At 54.6% G+C, this 18,303-nt stretch overlaps 1 protein-coding gene across 6 annotated transcripts in view; it reads left to right on the forward strand.

The window, feature by feature from the left end:
* GMDS (GDP-mannose 4,6-dehydratase) overlaps positions 1–18,303 on the forward strand; it is a 519,944-nt gene that overhangs the window by 462,291 nt on the left and 39,350 nt on the right. The window lies entirely within an intron of this gene.

The raw sequence follows: 18,303 nt of genomic DNA on the forward strand, positions 1-18,303 counted from the left end.
GGACGTGGGGCCTGTTTTCTGGGGCCCGTGGACGTGGCGTGCCCGCCCGCGGACGTGGGGCTTTTTTCTGCGGTCCGTGGATGTGACGTGCCCGCCCGTGGACGTGGCGTGCCCGCCCGTGGACGTGGGGCCTGTTTTCTGGGGCCCGTGGACGTGGCGTGCCCGCCCGTGGACGTGGGGCTTTTTTCTGGCACCCGTGGACGTGGCGTGCACGCCCGTGGACGTGGGGCCTGTTTTCTGGGGCCCGTGGACGTGGCGTGCACGCCCGTGGACATGGGGCCTGTTCTGGGGCCCGTGGACGTGGCCTGTCCTCGGGTTGGTGAATATGACGTGCTCTCTTCGTGCACCAGCCCCTCCCAGCTGCCCTACAGGTGGGGTGGCTGCCGTTCCCTTGGCATCATCTCCTCCCCCGGCTACTCAGGGAGGCCGAGCAGCCGGGGGTGGGGACAGGAACAGACAGCCCTGGGGTGGGCGGCGAGAGCCTGGCCCGGTCACTGCGTGGTGCTGGGCGACCGCACCCTGGCCCCGAGGGAGTGAGGACAGCTCAGCACCCACTGGAGTGAAACCAGGACGGCTTGTCCCATCAGGACAGTGGTGGCCAAGGCCACGGGGCTAAGGCTAACTCTTGGTTTCTTTAACATATTTACCAAAAGGCCGGCACTTCCCTCCTGACGTCGGGTTTGTCTGGCTAAACATGAAACAAAGCCTTTGCCTGTCCAGTGCGGGCGTCCACCGAGGTCACGTTTCTTCCCGTCCAGCTGCCTCACATCCGAGTCTGGATCCTACATAGTCTTGTGTTCACAGCTTCATCGCTCGGGGGCAAACACAGACCCCACGGCCGTGCCTTTCGGCTTTCTTCAGCAGGAACACCTCTGCGCACATGCTTAGGTTGCCGTCAGCCTTCCTGACTCAGGTGCCCCGCTCCTCGCCTGCCCTCCCCGACCCTGGCTAGATAACATTTAGGTTGTTCTGTCCCCAGCCTCTGCTGAAATCCAAACCAAACCATCCACTGCCTACTAGAAATACTCTCCTTTCCTTGTCTGCGTTTTTCATGATGTTGCTCTATTTTTTTAAGTAATTCAACCTCCTTTCTGTCTTCGTTCCTCATCTTTATAATTTTTCCAGGCAGCTGGACTTTATTTCTGATACCCTTATGCTTGATGGTCTGTATCCCAGGCTCAAAAGTAAAGTGTGTATTTATTTTACACGTGAGTCGACGATATCGTGGTTTCTCCTGCGTCTTCTGTCTGTGTGACATTTCGTGCCCTGACCATCACGTGGACAGTAGGTCAGGGTGTGGTTTTTGCAGGTGTTGTTCATGTAAACCGCTGGCAGTGGTTTCAGTTTATTCATCGAAAGGAAGCAGCGAGGGGAAACCCTGGGGTCAGATTACATAGGCGTTAAGCTAGAAGGCGGCGTTTGAAAGTGGCGCCTTTGGCTTCGTCTTCACGTGCCCCTGACTCAGTGGCCGTTTCCCCGTCTTCTGGATGAGGGATGACTGTGCTAAACTACACAAAAGTACTGGGAACGGAAATGAGCGTGTGTGAAGCAGCTTGAGCTCTCACGATCAGAGATACCGTGTTAGTGTAAATTGCTGCAATTTTTATCAAAGGAAACTCCTCAGACCAGACTCTGGATTCACCTGCCTGCGTTAGTCAGCACCCGCTGCGTCGTCCGGGAGCCCCGAGCCTCTCCCCTCCTGGAGGTGCCCGTCTCGGTCCTAGAGTCCACTTCTGGGTGTCGGAGAGAATCAGAGTCGGTCACGGCCCTGGAAGTTAAAACAGAGGACACGTGTCAGGGGTCTGCCGGCACTCAGGTGGGGGAGGGACGGGCGCAGGTTTGCAGGGCACCTGCTGTGGGTGACGGATGCCTGCCGGCTGGCACATCCTGTCACCCTGGACACTCACGGTGGCATTTGTGAAGCACTGTTAGCAACCCCTCCGCCCAGCTGGTCCTGTGCGGCCGGCGCAGAGTCCCGCTGAAGAACTTTCCAACTTCCCCAAGGCACCTAAGTGGTGGAGACCGGGGTGCGTTGGTGGCCGAAGTCTCGGGTGAAGACAGACCCAACGCACAGAGATGAGCGAGGTGGACTGAATGTGTGAAAATTGCGAGGAAGACCCCCAAACGTGCAGGCGGTGTACGGGGCGGGTTCAGTGCAAGCAGTGGCCGAATGGTTTTCCCCACTTACTTCCCAGCGATGCTCTCCTTTCGGGACGGAGGTCAGTGCCGCTGTGGGTGTGCGAGTGTCCGTGTGTCCTCAGAGAAGCGGCCGGGGACCACTAACAGTGAGGTCTGTGCTCAGACAAGAGTGGCAGGTGTGCGCGGCTGGGGGCCGCCTGGCCTGCAGGGCTCAGGCCGGGTGCCCTGCAGTCTCCAGAAGGCTGCCCAGAAGTTAACTGTCTGCGAGGGCTCATCACAGAGCAGCTGCGAGGGGTCTGGGGGCTCTGGACCTGCAGGGAAGGGGCAGCCGCGCGCCTGGTCTGCGCTCGGAGGCTGTGTCCCCCGTGCCCACTTTTGGTTTCAGCCTCGTGGAGAAGCACATGGAAGCTGATTCTCCCCAGGGGAAAAATGCTCGAATACAACTTTTTTTAAATGTAATTTTAGGGAAGCATCGATCCTTTCCAGTCTTCACGCTGAGAAAGTCAAACTGAACGGCCCAGTCTGCCCTTTCCTCTCTGGTCCCAAGTTTTCACTTGGCTCCAGTATCCTTTATAGGGTTTTATTTTCTAAATGCCCAGTTTGAGTGATTAGAACTTTGTACAAACTGATGACGTGTAGCCGTCCCCTCACACATCTGTAGCTAAGCCCCCCACAAGCTCAGTGGGTGCTTTGGAAAAGCGAGACGGCTTTCCCTACCCCACAGACCATGGAGAGCTCTCACCCCCCAGGGAGGAGATTCGTGGGACCCACACACTGAACTTGGCAACTTCAAAAGATCATTTACCGATTAAAGTTAAATTGACAGTGGAAGTTTGAAAGTCAAGATTCTGTGCCCAGATAGCCTTGGCCTTCCGACCCATCTTCAAGGAGCTCTGGGTCAGCATGGGCCGTGTCTATGCAGTCGTACGTTTTGGATGCTTCGTGGTGGGTGCTCAGTTCTCTGGTGGCTGACGGTCTGTGGGGCCACGACCCGTTGATTCCGTGCAGGGTACAGAGCGCGTGGCCGTTGAGTGTCTGATGACTGAGCGAAGGAACCCCCCAGCTAGATGCAGAGGAGGAATTCAAGCATCAGCTCGCCGCTTCAGGGCTTGGATCCATCAGTTTGATGGATTCCCTCTCCCAGGTTGGTGATGTACCTGCTGTGGTCTCAGCCGTGATGTGGATCAGCTTGTCAGGCCTGTGCACGCAGATGTCTCTCCCTGTCTTGCGGGAGGGGCGGGGTGTCAGCAGGGTTTAGAGACAAACTCGACTTGAAGGCGAGGGGGTGAGAGCCCGGCCGCTGCGGGGACGCGTTGACAGGCGGTGAGTCCCGGGATACCTGCCACTGAGCACGGGCTCAGGCTCTGGGGACTCGGGCAACGTAAAAACGATCTTTTAAGATCGGAAGTCGTTTACCTTGTGAGCTTGTATGGGTTTTAGGTTATCGTTTTATATACGCAGGTAAGTTTCCTGACTATTTCCAGGGCTAATTCCACGGTGGAGCCAGAAGCTGTTGTGTGATGTGCCATCTCCTCACTCTGGAGGGCCTGGCCCCCGTCGAGCTGGGCAGGTTTCAGCGAAAGACCACTTCCGCTGAGAGGAGTGACTTTTTCCTTCCCCCAGACTCCAAACCCTCCGTCCCAGCTCTAAAGCCTGGTTACAGCAGAGATTCCTGATCAGTCCCTCCTTCTCCCTTTTCCTCTGATGGAAGCAGCATCTCGAGCCTCTGCGAGGGCAGCTGATGGGGGCGGGGGAGGGGGGATCAGAGGACACAGACCCGACCATCCGCTGCAGGGCTGAGCCTGTGAGCCGCGTACAGGCTGCCCAGGGGTCGCGGTGGCCCTGCTGGAGCGCGTCGCCCACCCTCTCACCTGTCCTTTCCGGGAGGGGCTGGCCCACGTTGTACTTAGCGTGTAGACAAGTCTTTCTGAGCAGAGCTGCTGGTACTCCCAGCTGTGAGATGCAGCCCAGGAGGAGGTAAGTGCCGTGGCCTCTTGCTTTCTCGGGTACCCGGGCTCTTCCCTGGGCTCCAGGGATGTTCTCAAGGCCCCACAGGCCCACCTGGCCGTCCGGTCCTTCTTCAGCGTGCCCTCGGGATTCTTAGAGTAGTTACTAGATTTAACTGAAACGGAGTATTCTAGCGGGGTTTACAGCAGGCATAGTTTGAGGGAAAACCAAGCCTGCTTTTCCCACAGTCGGAGCCGCTTTGTGGCCCTTATCTGATGCCATGGGGCTTCCTCCCCATGGAGAACGGTCTTTACACCTAAACTGCCTCGCTGTTAACGTCACACTTCACTTCAGCTCTGCCCATCCTGCGCCCTGTCGCTGTGTGGACCACAGGGGTCCCCACTGCAGGCCCCCTCCTCAGACTCCCCCTCTTGCCTGCCTTTCCTTCTCTGAGCAGCCTGGATGCTCGTTGGGAACAGCCGGCATCTGCAGGTACAGGCTTCCCGGCCCGGAGGCTCACGAGACGCCACCTCTGTTCCCGTGCGTCCGGGCCTGGTGGGCCAGTGGCTCACGGCCGTGGCCTCCAGGCCTGACGGGTGAGCACCGGGCCTTCCCCCTCGATGCTTCTGGACAGTTCCTCACTGCGCCATTAAAAGCGGATGGGAATGGATTTGTTTATTCTCACTTCAATTGCTTATACATTTCCTGATTCCAGGAAGTGTTTAAGAAGTTCATTTACCTGTGTGAGTAGGGAGGGTGCGGCCTGTCTTATGATGTCCTTAGTGCAGTAACGGCTTTTCCTCCCAGAAAGCATGTTTTAAGTGATATGGGGGACCAGCCCTGACCAACCAAAGCCTGTTTTCCCAGTATCACGTCTAAAATGCGAATCAAAACACTCTAGCCACACCTCGTGACTGCAGGTAGAGTTGTTTCTCGGTGGAGGTGCACGTTCTGAGTCCCAAATCCGGGCTCTTCGAGTGGGCAGCGGGGGAGGACAGAGGCAGCCTTGTGTGGCCGGCGTGCGGTGCCTCCTGTGAGGCCAGGAGGAGGGGCCCCAGGAAGCCGTCCGCTCCTGACTCCTCTCGGCCACGTGTCCTCGAGCATCTTCCCCCGCTTCTGAGACCCAGAATCCTTGACGCAGCAGGTGGGCAGGAAGACAGGTGCTTTTTAAGATCGCAGTCTGTTCAGCCCGTGTTTTGGCCTCGAAACCTTATGACTGGGCTTTGCTTTCTTCAAGTCACGTAAAAGCATGGTTAGCAGAGACGTGGTTCTGGTGGCACATGGGGATGTACTTTTAATTCCTCCTCTTCCCAACCGATAATAATATTGAAATTTTGGGTAAACAACATTTGAGAGGTACTGAAACTTGAGATTCACTTAACTGCTAAAATACTACTCTCTTATCCACAAACCACCAGCTATAAATGTTTCCATGCCCAGTTCAGCTGACAGCAAGAGACTTTGGAAGTTTATGAGCCAGGAACTAGTAAGAGATGCCAGATGCCTCCTTGCCCTCCCTGAGCTACGAGCCTGAGCGTTTGCCTCTAACGTTACGTTCTCGGGGTCCAGAGACTGTGGACCCCAGTGTCCGATCGTGCAGAATAATTGTGCGCAAAGCTTCAAGTGGACACAGCGCAACGGAGCCGTTGAAGGCTGCCTTCATTCAGACCGTGGAATAACCAAGGAAAAAGTTTGAGCTGAAATGCTGAGTGAAAAAAGCAGTACTGAAAAATGTACAAGCAGGATGATCGCAGCCACACAGGTGAGAGAGCCGCGGGTGGAAGTCCCAGGCTCGTGCAGCCCACAGGTTGACCTCGGCCGTGCTCTGATGGTCGGCCTGCAGGGGGGCTTCCCCCAGTGTTCAGCGATGGGATTCTTCGCCCGAAGGTGGGAAAAGAGGAGCATGATTGCCGCAGACCTCAGAGGAGAGCGGCCGGTGTTCCCACAGGGCCTCCAGTGAGAACGAGGGGTGGGAAGCCTGGGTGTCAGAGCTGAACTTGTCCCCTTGGCAAATGCGTCCCCTCGTTAGAGTCGAGAGCCGTGTCTGGGCTTGCGGTCGTGTCTGCCGAGCCCTGTCCCCGTGGCAGTCGGGCGACAGGTGATGAGTGCGGTCGACGGGGCCTTAGGAAGTCAGGCGCAGCGACCCCCAGAAACCCATCTCCTGTGTGGGGTGGCCGTGGGCTTAAACGCATTTGTACAGGAAGCCTGTGTCAAAGGTGAAGGAAAGGAGAAGAGAGCTGTGACGCTTCGAGTCCTTAACGTGGCTCTGAGAACCAGGTTCCGGAGCAGGCCCGACCCAACCGCTCTGCCCGTGGGGCAGCCCCGGCGCTCGGCTGTCTGACGGAGTCAGGCCGGGCTCCTCTAGAGGACGGAATCTGGGCTTGTGTTGGTCACTGCTGAGAAACGGCTGTGACCGCGCGGACCGCGGCAGCTTTCCCCGGAATCTCCGCGGTCCCACGTGGGGCCCGGTTCCCGTGACGCCCAGGGGGCCGTGTCCAGGAGGAAGGGCCTGTCACGCCCCATCTCATCGTCTGGACCCCTGAGATCTCATAACATCACATCCCACGAAAAGGCAAACTCCTATGTTGGGAATCGGCTTTTAGCCACTTCGGAAGAACTGTTTCTCTTTGAATCGCAACACATTTTGCCGCAAAGACAGTGATTTGTCAGGCCCGTCATCAGCAAGCAAAAATAATTCACTTTAAGGAACGTACTTTAAGCTTACAGAAGAGGAAGAAACATTTATAGAGATATGGAAAGGAAGACATTTATTTATCAATAAATTTATTCGTTACTTATAATTAGTATTTATATATAATTTTAAAATGAGAAGACTTCTGCCCAGCCCCTTAGCTTTGACGGCCTAATGTGAGAAAACGGAATGGAAAAAATTATTCTATTTTTAGTTTTGTCGTCACAAAGAGCGTATGAGAAAACGGCATATGATTCATTTCTCCTCAATTTGAATATTTATCCTTAAATTGCACAGACCTGTCTTTAGGTTTGGAAGTCACCTCGGTGCCGGGGACGCTGCAGCCAGCAGCGCTGTTTGGGCCTGAGAGGGTGGAGGACGGGACCGCCCCCCCGTGGACGTCATCCTCCGTGGGACGAAAACGCCGAGACATTCAAAACGAAAGGAGGGTCACCTGTGCTTTTGAATAACAGACACAATTTATGTGAAGAATTGGGTGCGTTGGGTAATTCTAACCTGGAGCGTGGCATAGTTCGCCCTTTTGGATAGAACGATGGACCCGCTGTCCGGGATGGGGAGGGGGGACTGGCGGGACAAGGAAAGGGACAGCGAGTGTGGGGAGGGCTGTCGCGGTTGCTGCACCGTGGGTCCCATGGAGCTTCCCAAAGCAGGCGCCCCTGGGCCCCTCCCGCGTGCGCCCTACCTGTACAGGGCCGCGGCCAGTTTTCCTGGCGGTGAACTTGGCTATTCTGACTTCTGGACAGGAGAAGGTGAGGCCGACCCCTCTCCTTGCCTGCTGTCACTGTGTCTCAGTCATCTTTTAAAGTACAGAAATGGTCTCAGATTTCAGACAGGGCTGGGATGGAGTTTTGTGTCCAGGACACGTAGGTGCCTGGAGTCCAGTGACCACAGGTGGACAGGAGGGGCCGCGGCGAGTTTCCCGCCAGCACCTCAGCCTGCCATATGCCAAATGTTCATCCCGCAGAGGAGCTCAGGTCTGCACGTCACCGAGCATAGATGCTGCTGTCCTGTGATGCTGCAGTCTTCCTCCCCACATCAGTGTCCCTGATACAGGGTGTCTTTAACTCAGCCTTTCCTAGCCGCACGTGAGAATGAGAAATGTGCCGCAGGGTCCTTCCTGTGCAGCTTCTGACTCTGTTCAGAGTGCGTAGGAGCCAAACGATTGGAGATCCGCACCCCCTCCAAGGGACAAACTAATAATTGGTAGTTTATGACGCTTACTCCAGACTCCCCCCCTCCGCGCCCCCCTGCCCCCTGCCAACCCTGGAGCTGTTAGTGACACTGAGAGCTCCGTTTGCCCTGAACATCCAATTTTTAGTTTTCAGTTTTCTTCCGATGACTTTTCTGAATGTATGAAAAAGAAATGAAAGGATTGCTGATTTTTTCCAGCAAACACAGCAATTAAATTCAGCATAAAAATAAAACCTTTCAAGAGTAGTTGAGAATAAAAGTGAGAAGTTTTCTTACATAATGAAAGAAGTATCATATTCAGATAAATCAGTAGGAGCATGAAGACGTTTCCTTAAAGAAATCCTCTCTTTCCTGCACTTCTGTACATGGTCAAACTTCTGCCACATTGTCAAAGACAAAGTATTTCAAATTAAGCGCTAGCTTCCCAAGGAGAGTCTTGAAGAGATGGACAAAATAGATAAACCAGGAGATCCAGTTTTGGGGGAAGTTTATACATTTGATGGCCTCCCTTGTAGAAAAGCACACAGAAGGATCTAACTTTGGGCCGGTTTTCCATCAGCAGAGGACCCCAGTCTGGGCAGCAGACAGAATGGGGACTCCGGAACATGTCCCTGTAGCAGTCCTGGGACCTGTGGCGGCACAGGCACTTTGAAGGTGATCGAGTTCAGGGTGGTGAGGCAGGAGGTGCCCCTTCCCGGAGACCCTCGCGGCCGCCCCGGGCCCTCCCTGGGCCCTTTCACCCCACGCCTCTGGTGTCCTGTCCTTTCCGCTGCTCCCGTTTCCTTTATTTTTCTTTCCATTCTTCAAACATAAACTCCCGAGCTCGTTTTTCCAGCCTGATACACAGTCTCCTGTCGGTTTCTTCCCCGGCTGATTCCTCGGTGGAGGTGTCCACCCCTCTCTTGCCAGCACAGCCCGGGCGTGTGCTTTTCAGTTACACGGGGAGATTGAGTCCGAGTTGGTGGAGCCCGTGGAGCACATGGGATCAATGGTTTGAAAGGCCCTGCCGCTGAGCCGCACACGCGGCTTTGCGTGAAAATGGAGGTTGGGAGTCGTCACCCTCCGTGTCCGCAGCTGTGATGGGTGTGTGCCCGCGACTCCCGGGGGCTCTTGGAATTTCCCTTTGGCCGGGTGACCAGACAGCTTTCACCATCCTGAGGAGTAACCTCTCCAGCTCTTCCTGAGGAAGTAGGCACCCCTGCAGCGGAGGAAACCGGGGCCCCTCCCCGCGTCCCCAGGCCGCGCCCACGTGCCCCGGGCCGGGAGTGCAGCCCCTGCCCTTCCCCCGCTGGGCGTGCGCGCTGGTGGCACCTCCTCGTCCGTCTTGACCCGTCCGCTGGCCTCAGAGCAGCAGTCCTGGGTCTGCTCACCTCCTGACAGTCAGCAGGTCGGTGATGTTGTGCACTTTGCTAGTAAGCCAGGTCCCCAGAGAGAAAAGAAGCCACCACAAAGTACTCAGCTCTTTCCGGGAGCCGCAGAGAGCCTCTGCTGAGCTTGCTTGCAGGGAGGGGCCCCTCCGGACGCACGCACCGGCGGGGGGCATCTTGGGGAAGCGAGTTTGCACCGGGGCGATCTGAGTTCTGACACCCGCTCCAGTGACGCTGCACACGCGGGTCCTGTGCAGACCCTGCAGTGCCCGTACGTGCGCGCGCGCGCGTGCAAACGCAGAGCTGCAGGACGCGGTTTCCTAGGTCCAGGCGCCGGCCGGGGCTCTGAGGTCCCGGGAGGCTGCGGTGACTGGAGCCACGCCCGGAGCACCAGCCGGGGAGAGGGAGCTGGGTTCTGGTGCACTGGGCCCGGGAGGAGCCTCTCTCCTGCACCCTTTCCTTTTTCGAGCGTAAATGGGATTCACATGTGGCCGTGGAAGGTGTGACACGTGTGAACTGCCCCTGAAGACGCCCTTCTTCTCAGTGTGTTACTTTTTGGAGGCGTGGGGTCGCAGTGTTTTCCCAGGTCACCTTGAGTCATCAGAAGCGGACGTAAGTGATAACTTACGAGAGAAGAGCTCTCTCTCGTGAGCTTTCCCGTTTTCGTCTCACTTGGCATCTCGTCTGCCGCCTCCTTACCGTCTGGACCAGAGGTCCTCAAACTTGCTGGCACATCAGAAGCACACAGAGGGCTTCTTAAAACCCAGATTCCTGGGCCTCGTCCCCAAAGTGTGACGCACCAGCTCCGGCCTGGGGTCTCCGCCCGTGTTTCTCTAACACGTTCGTAGATGCTACTGGTGCTGTTCGTCCGGGGACCACACTTTGAGAACCACTGGCTTAGAACGCGGGGCCGCAGAGGTCCCGGTTATTGCATTGTTTTGTGTTTAGGAATGACTTATAAGAAGTCGGTTTTAGGTTTTCTGTTTTATTCCTGGTTGAGTCTGACTGATAGGGTGACCAGCCATCCTAGCTGGTGCAGAACTGAGGGGGTTCTTGTAATGCTGAAACAGGGGACATTCTGGGGAGACTGGGGGGACCTAGCTGCCTCGGACATTGACTCGGCTTCCCAGACGCGTCCAGAGTGGCTCCGGTACGTCCTTCCACAGGAAGGGCTGTGCGCGTGCTACCCTATGTTTCTGGGCCGCGTGGGAGAAGCAGGGGCTCTTGGGACTTGAGTGATACCTGCCTGCAAAGCTCGGCCTCTTATTCTTCTGAAATAGCAAACGTAATTGAGACGTTCGTATTAAAAACATCCCACTGCTGGGCCGGGATTTTAGCAGTCTCTGCATTAACACACCCGTGATTTGGGGGAGAATACTACTGATGTGAGGTCCCAAAGGGAGATCTGTTCTGTTCTATTTCAAAGCCTTCATGGGTTCAGCGTTTTTGCAGGAGGCGCAGAGATCCCTTGGTGTCTGAGGTAACTCCCTGTGGAAGTTGTAGCCCGTAGCAGAAGGGAGGCTGCCGCACAGCGGCCCACCTGCCTGCTCTTCTCCCATGGACTGGCGGTCTCTGGAGGCTTCGTGGTCGCTACCGCTGTCCTTCACAGGGAGTGACCAACCCCTCACTTTTACCTTCAGGGAAGTTTGGGGTTTTTTGGGTTTTTAAAATAAATGTATTTAGTTATTTATTTATTTATGGCTGTGTTGGGTCTTTGTTGCTGCACGCGGGCTTTCTCTAGTTGCGGCGAGCGGGGGCTACTCTTCGTTGCGGTGCGCGGGCTTCTCATTGCGGTGGCTTCTCTCGCTGTGGAGCACGGGCTCTAGGCACATGGGTTTCAGTAGTTGCAGCACGCGGGCTCAGTAGTTGTGGCTCGCGGGCTCTAGAACGCAGGCTCAGTAGTTGTGGCGCACGGGCTTAGCTGCTCCGCGGCATGTGGGATCTTCCCGGACCAGGGCTCGAACCCGTGTCCCCTGCACTGGCAGGCGGATTCTTAACCACTGTGCCACCAGGGAAGTCCAGTTTGCGGTTTCTAAATTTATTCATAGAAAGAAGTGTGAATCTTTCTAAGGACAGAAGTAACAAGGGAACCAAAAGAAGTGGCGCCCCGGAGCGGATCCTCCCTGCAAGGTGGTTGAAGGGGCATCCTCTAATCCAGCAGCTTCGACACTTGTGCTCACCAAGCAGAGCTTGTGTGTCTTTAACACACTCAAACTAAGTGGGACTCTACAGAGGCGATAGACGTTTTTCATTTGAACAGATGTATGTTCTAATTTAAAAGCTGGTTTACTGCCACAGTAAATAATCTTCAGGCTTTTTCTGAGTGTATGTAACATCTGTGGCATAGTTGCTCACTCACTGGGTTGTGGGCGGATGAGACATTTCACCCTGCCCACGCTCACTGACCCTGTCTCCCCTGCTGTCCGTCTCTACACCTGGCTGCCTCCCTCGGCCCCCCGGGGACACCTGTGTGCCGACACACCCGTGCACACGTACACAGGGCTGACGTGCCAGCAGGAAAACACATAATGTAGTAAGATGGATTTATTTCAAACAAGCATATCAGGTAGAAATAACAAAACCCGGCGCCACCGTTTACCAGCTGTGTGACCTTGGACGTGCCACTGACCTCTCTGAGCCTCAGTTTCCCCACAGTGCAGACTGTGAGGCCGCCCTCTTAGTGTTGTTGGGTCAGTGCAGCAATGGCAGGTAGTAGGTACCCGTAACTGACACTGCACTAATTAAGTGATTTTAACACGCATTTTGTAAAACTTTAACAGCTCTGATATTGAGATCCGGATGACTGTATATGACCCTAAAGAACATTAAATCTGAGTCTTTCAATTTTATTTAAATTTAATTTTTTGATAAAATTTTAATTTTAACAATCTTAAAATGATTTTTTTAACATTTAAAATTTAATTTGAACATTTAAAACACTATGTCATAGTTGAATGGGCAGGTTTTTTCTTTCACGGGGATGTAACGGTGCCCTTTACAGCCAGCGACCCCTGAGAATCAGTGAAACAGGGAAATTGTTGTCATTCTGCATTTTCAGGCCATCACGCACACTTACTTGTTTTCATGATCCTGTCCTTGTTCCCGGACATTGGTGGTGGTGGCCCGTGGCCTTCTTGTTAGTACATTTGGGAGAGCAACGAGTAGAGCACAGGCTTGGGCTTCAGACGAGCTGGCTTTCAGCTCTCCCCCCCGCTCTCCCCCCGTTGCTAACCAGCTACATTGCCTCGGGCAAGTCTCGGTGTCTTCATACTTAAAAGGGGAACCATAGTATTTACTGTGTAAAGTTGTTACAGAGATTAAAGTGAGGTCGTGGACATAAACACAGCCCACTTGTGGGGCATGTAGTACCTGCTCAGTTAATGATGAACGGGAAGCCAACCGTGGCTGTGCTTGCTGCTGACAGAACTTTATCCACCGCAATTTTATGTGATTTTCTCTGAAGCGGTCAAAAGCCATCCAGAGCCACCCTTGTCCAGCTGATGGCCATGCCAAGTGGTATTAAAACTAGGCATGGGGGGTGCCCACATCCGGACCAGATGGAGCAACAGGACCAGACTTTCCCTCCTGTCCAGAACAAGCAAAACAAAAACACAAAACATGGGAAGATGGTTCTCGGTGCACCGGACGTCAGGCAGCAAGGACACTGACCCTGAGGAACGGGAAACAAGTGAAGTGAGCCCCTTACGTGCCCGGCTCACTGCCCTGCGAGGGTTTTCAAGACGCAGCAAAGGGACAGGGTCGGTAGAGGCCGGCGGACTCCCTGGGTCTCGAGGACAGAGAGAAGAGCTCAGGGAGGCCGGCCGGCAGGAGGACTCAGGACAGAGCTGCTCAGACGGCCCCCGGCGTGTGCAGGAGAGAAATGACCAGCACACGTGTGTGAGCAAACGACCCGAGGCTGGGAAGAACCACCCAAAAGGGTTGGAGCACCAGACGTTCACACGGGGCCAGGCACAGAGCCTGCTCCCTCCAGCCGGGCTGGAAAAGGGCACTGTCCACAGGCGTTGGCCGGAGTGTCCGAGGGTCTTGCCTCTGTAGTGGGGATTTATTGGCCCTGCCTTGGGCGCTGCTCCAGACCTGCCTAACAGATCTTCAAAGGAAGATCCAAAAGGACCACCCTGTTTCCAGGTAAGTTAACTGTGTCCCAGAATAAAGTTCAAGAGTATTTGTAACAATGCAGAAATATTAACCGCCTCAGCAAGGTGAATTTCACAATGGATGGAATCCAACCCCAAATCAGCAAGTTTGCAAACAAGCAGGAAAATATGTCCCATAATGAAGAGGAAAAGAATCTATCTCAAAACCAACCTAGAACTGACCCAGATGTTGAAATTAGTGGCAGGGGGCATTAAGCCCATTTTTAGAACACTGCTCCATATGTTAAAAAAGTTAGAGGGAAGATATAAAGAAGACGGTTGGACTTGTAGAGATGAAATCTGCCGTGTCCAATGCGAAAATTACATCGGATGGAATAAAGGGTCGACTGCACTGCGAAGGAAGAGCTCAGTGCCCCTGGAGACCATGTGAGATGAAACACAAAAAAAGAATTTTCCAGAAAATGAACAGAGTGTCAGTTCTGTGGGACAACTTCCAGTCCCCAAATGTACACGTAATCGGGCACCCGGCAAAGAGGGGAGAGCAGAAGAGGTGCGTGAAGAGATGATGGATAAAATTTTTCCAAATTTCATGAAAACTATAAACACACAGATCCAAAAAGCTCAGCAAACCCCAAGCGCAAGAAACAGGGAGAAAACAGCACAGAGGGGCCTCATAATCAAATAGCACAAACCAGGGACAAGGAGAACGTGTTATAGGACGTGTGACACACATGGGACAGAGATAAGGATGCAGGTCTTTGTACATGTGAATTATGAGCCTTAGAAAGTTGTTAAAGCAAGGCATGTAAATCGGGTGCCCTGCCCTGCCCTGTAGACGCTCCAGGAATATTTTGAACCAAGGCCTGCAGTAAAGCAACAGGAGGCTTCAAGGTGATTCCTTTAGGAGAAACGTATGTAAATGTGCAACTGTTTCACTTTGCTTAACAAAAGCCGTCTTCTTACTGGTCTTGTTCTGTTCATTCCTGCCCGTTTTCCGTCTGCTCTCTGTGCAGTTTGAAGCCTTGAGGATTCATTCGTTAGGCCAGGTAAGGTCCACCTGACTTAAGGAGATCCTGGCTCTAATTTAACCGTATTAGTTTTTCAGAAGGTATTTATTAGGAAGCCCCTAGCGGCAGGACACTGGAGTGTACAGATCCCGTGTTCCGGTAGCTTGTAGGCAGTGGAAAGGCACAGGGACAGAAACCCTGGGAATGGACTAGAAGCAGAAAAGGAAGGAGATTTGCATGTCGGCGGTGCGGGGCTGGATGCGGGACTTACAAGTTCACCTGCCCAGGTTGCCAGAAACATGTTTACTCCCAATACCCAGTGTCTGTATCACAAGACGCTAACGTCTCTGATTCAGAGTGGTGGGTGTAGTTTTTCAGTCATGCCTCCCTTCCGTTCCATGCCAGCTATGACTCGGGGCACGTCCCTGATTTTGCTCCACTGCTGGATGATGTTAGTCAAGAGACAGTTCATTCAGACGGTAGAAATCACTTTCTCATCACCGGTGAAAGCTTTCAAGAGCTCATCGCAGAGTCCTGTCAGAGGCCTGCGCTCAGGTGATTTTACGGGCTCTCGCTCATGTGTGCAGTGGCTGGGCGTAGGGCAGAGCCCCGTGAGAGGGGGACGTAGGGGGCACACCTGTCCGTGTTTGCAGCCAGCCCAGCCCGGGTGACACGTGGGCCCACGCCAGCCGTTCCTTCTGGGTGTCCTCAGTGGTTCCAGACACGTATCTGGCGTGAGCTGCTCAGCCTGTGACGGCCCCTGGTGCTGATGAGGGAGCCTCATTTCTCCATGCAGCCCTCAGAGCAAGACCGTTTTATAAGAAAGTCATCTAACAGCAGCAACCGTGAAAATACGGGTTCTCCAGCGTTGGCTCTAGGTGATCTCCAGGGCAAGTGGCAGTTTGTCAAACTGACATGACGTCCCGTCATGTGTGTATATGGAGAGCTGAGTTCTTTTTAATAAATTCATGTTCCCTGGGTGGATACCCAAAGTTGGAAAAAACACTACCCCCCAAATCTGTGTACACCTCCGAAGTGAGGTGTAGTGCGGCTGACACGTGGTGGGTGTCCACAAACGTGGTGGTGGTTTGTGCTGGAGCCTCTCTTTCTCTCGCACCCACTTCTCCATCAGCAAGGGCTGTCACTCTCCTTTACGTGGAAGCGTGCACCCAGAATCCAGCCCCGCCACCTCCTCCCGCCGAGCCGGGAACCCCTGCAGCACCCTCAGGCACTCCACTCCTGCCCCCCGGCTCAGTCTCAGGACAACAGCCAGAGCGACGTTTGATACGAAGCGACATCACGTGACTGCTCCCTTGAGCCCTCCCCGGGGCTCCGCCTCCTCCACCTGCGCAGAACGGAACCCCAAGTAAGCCCATAGCCCCCAAGGCTCCCCGTGGTCTGCCCTCCTCCGCCTCACTGAGCAAGGCCCCCGGCCCTCCCAGCCCTTCACCTCCTGACCCTTCAGGCTCCCCAGGGACACACAGACCAGGCCACCAGGGAGCTGGAGAGCAGGACTGGCTCCCTCCCGCCCTCGGTCCCCGTGTCCGTGTCACTCTGTCCCAGGAACCTCGACTAAGCAGCAGCCCACACTGCGGCCCCGTCCACTGCCTCTGTCTCCCAAGCGCCTGGCCAGCGCCTGACCCGGTTGCCCCCGGACTGCCTGGTGGACGGATGAGTTGATTCCGGGCCCTGCTCACCACGGAGGGACAGGCCTGCAGCGCAATGCAAGGCGGTGTGGGCTGAAATTCAGAACGCCTGGGGCCTGAGTTCCGGTCGTGACCTTGATACTCACTGCCTGTCTGACCTTGGGCAAGGTCCAGACCTGGAGCCCGGGCCCTGTCCCCTTTCCTGCAGGGTGGGCGCCGGGGCCACTCCAGCCCTGACACGCAGTCGTCCTGAGAAGCCAGAGACCGTGTCTGCCTGTTCCTGCCGTCCCCAGCCAAGCAAGCCTGGGGGCGAGGCCTGAGCCTGTGATTCTCCATGGTGGGAGGGACTGTGTCCTCAAGCAGGCGGGGAGGGTGCTGGTGAGGTGAGGGCCTTCCACGCAGCCTTTTCCTCTCGTCTCGGAAGTAATCGTAGTAGTGATTTTGCCTGAAACCGGGGACTAAATGGACTAAACCCCATAAACTTCCATTTCTACCCTTGATCCCAAACATTTTTCTCTTTCTTTACTTAAAGTAGATATTCATTGGGACAGAGGAAATGGAGTTTTGCAGTGTTTCAACAGATGGCGCTGCTGGTAGCTATTATCCGACTATAAAAAAATAAATTTCAGCTTTACTAACTTAAAAAAAAAAACTCATTAAAAAAACTGTCTCGCATCCCGGGATGATCCATTAATGTGTTTAGTCCTTGTCTTACTGATTCCTCAGATGGCGAGTGGTTTTAACCCTTCTGGGCGGTGAAGCTGGCCCTGAAGTGCAGAGGAGCCCAGCCCCGAGGCTGACTCTGATCATACCTCCCAGCGTTCACCCGGTGCTGCCTTAGGAAACACGACCAAGTGCTTTACTCAGAGGAGGAGAGAAGACCATTTGCAGATAAGTGCAGTCCATTTTGGCTCTTGACATAAATACAAGTGAATCAGGACCTATCTACCTAGACGCTTTGAAGAGACGCAAATATCGTCTGCAGTGACCACACTCACAGAGAAGAATACAGTGATTATTCAGAGAGGGTGGAGAAAGGTGCATGTCTACTAGAGCCTAAGGAGAAAACGTCTCGCAGAGAACGAAGGCCCAGGCTCCCCAGCTCCCTCCCCTGGACCGACGTTTCCATCTGGCCTTCAGGCAGGAACGCTCGCATTCTGCAGCCATGCACTGGCTTCTGGGTATGGCTTCCCTGACTGCATACAGCGGCATAGATTACAAATATTTGGCAGGTTTCCTCCTTCTCTGGGAACCAGACAAGTCATAACACCCACCGAACGCTCCGCACTGCTGTGCAGGGAAGAACGGCATCATCTCGGGTTTCAGAGCGCGGGCCCGAGGTCGCTGGGCTCTGCTCCCCACCTCGAGCCGCGGCCCCAGCCAGAACGGGCTTGGGGTTAGGGTGAGAGGCCCCCATTCGGCCACCAGCCCCCGCCCCCCGCCACTGACTAGCCACCGTCATCAAGAACCAGCCCACGTGCCCAGGGTGCAGCCAGCGCTTTGTCTTGGAGCCCGACTCTGCCCTCTGCCTTATGGCTCCACCACCCAGAACGGGAAAGAGAAATTTGGCTTCGGTTGTGTACAAAAGAAGGCGTCGGCATGTGATGTTACAGAACATTATTAATTAGTAACCCCAAGAAATGCCAAGTGAAACAACCATAATTTTTCTTCACCCTGAGCCTAAGATCCCCACTTCTGTGCCCTCTGCTCCTTTCCACCGTCTTTGCTTGGTTCCTCCCGTTGGACGCGGGTGCCCAGCACCTGCCCCCCTCCAGACAGTGGGGAGAGGGCGGAGGACAGCGGCCCTGGGGAGGGAGCCTGTCTCCTGAGCACGGAAGCGTGAGCATCTGTGTGCTCTGTGAACATAAGGAGAGCGGAGGAATATAGCGTCACTGGCCTTTTCACTACTTTTTAAGATTAAATAGGTTTCTGGCGTTTTTTTTTTTTTCTTTACTTTATTACTAGTCACTTAGCAAACAAAGAACTGTACTATCTGTATACAGCTGACCCTTGAACAACACTGGGGCTAAGGGCGCCGAGCCCCTGTGCGGTCGGAAATCGAGCATAACTTAGAGTCCGTCCCCATCTTCGCGGTTCCCGTACCCACGGTTCTGCGTCCGCGATTGAACCTCCGCGGGCCATGGGTGCTCCTGTAGCGCCGCGGTACTAGTCGAAAAC

Source organism: Physeter macrocephalus, chromosome 18 (assembly GCF_002837175.3).
Source record: "Physeter macrocephalus isolate SW-GA chromosome 18, ASM283717v5, whole genome shotgun sequence".
Classification (NCBI taxonomy): domain Eukaryota; kingdom Metazoa; phylum Chordata; class Mammalia; order Artiodactyla; family Physeteridae; genus Physeter; species Physeter macrocephalus.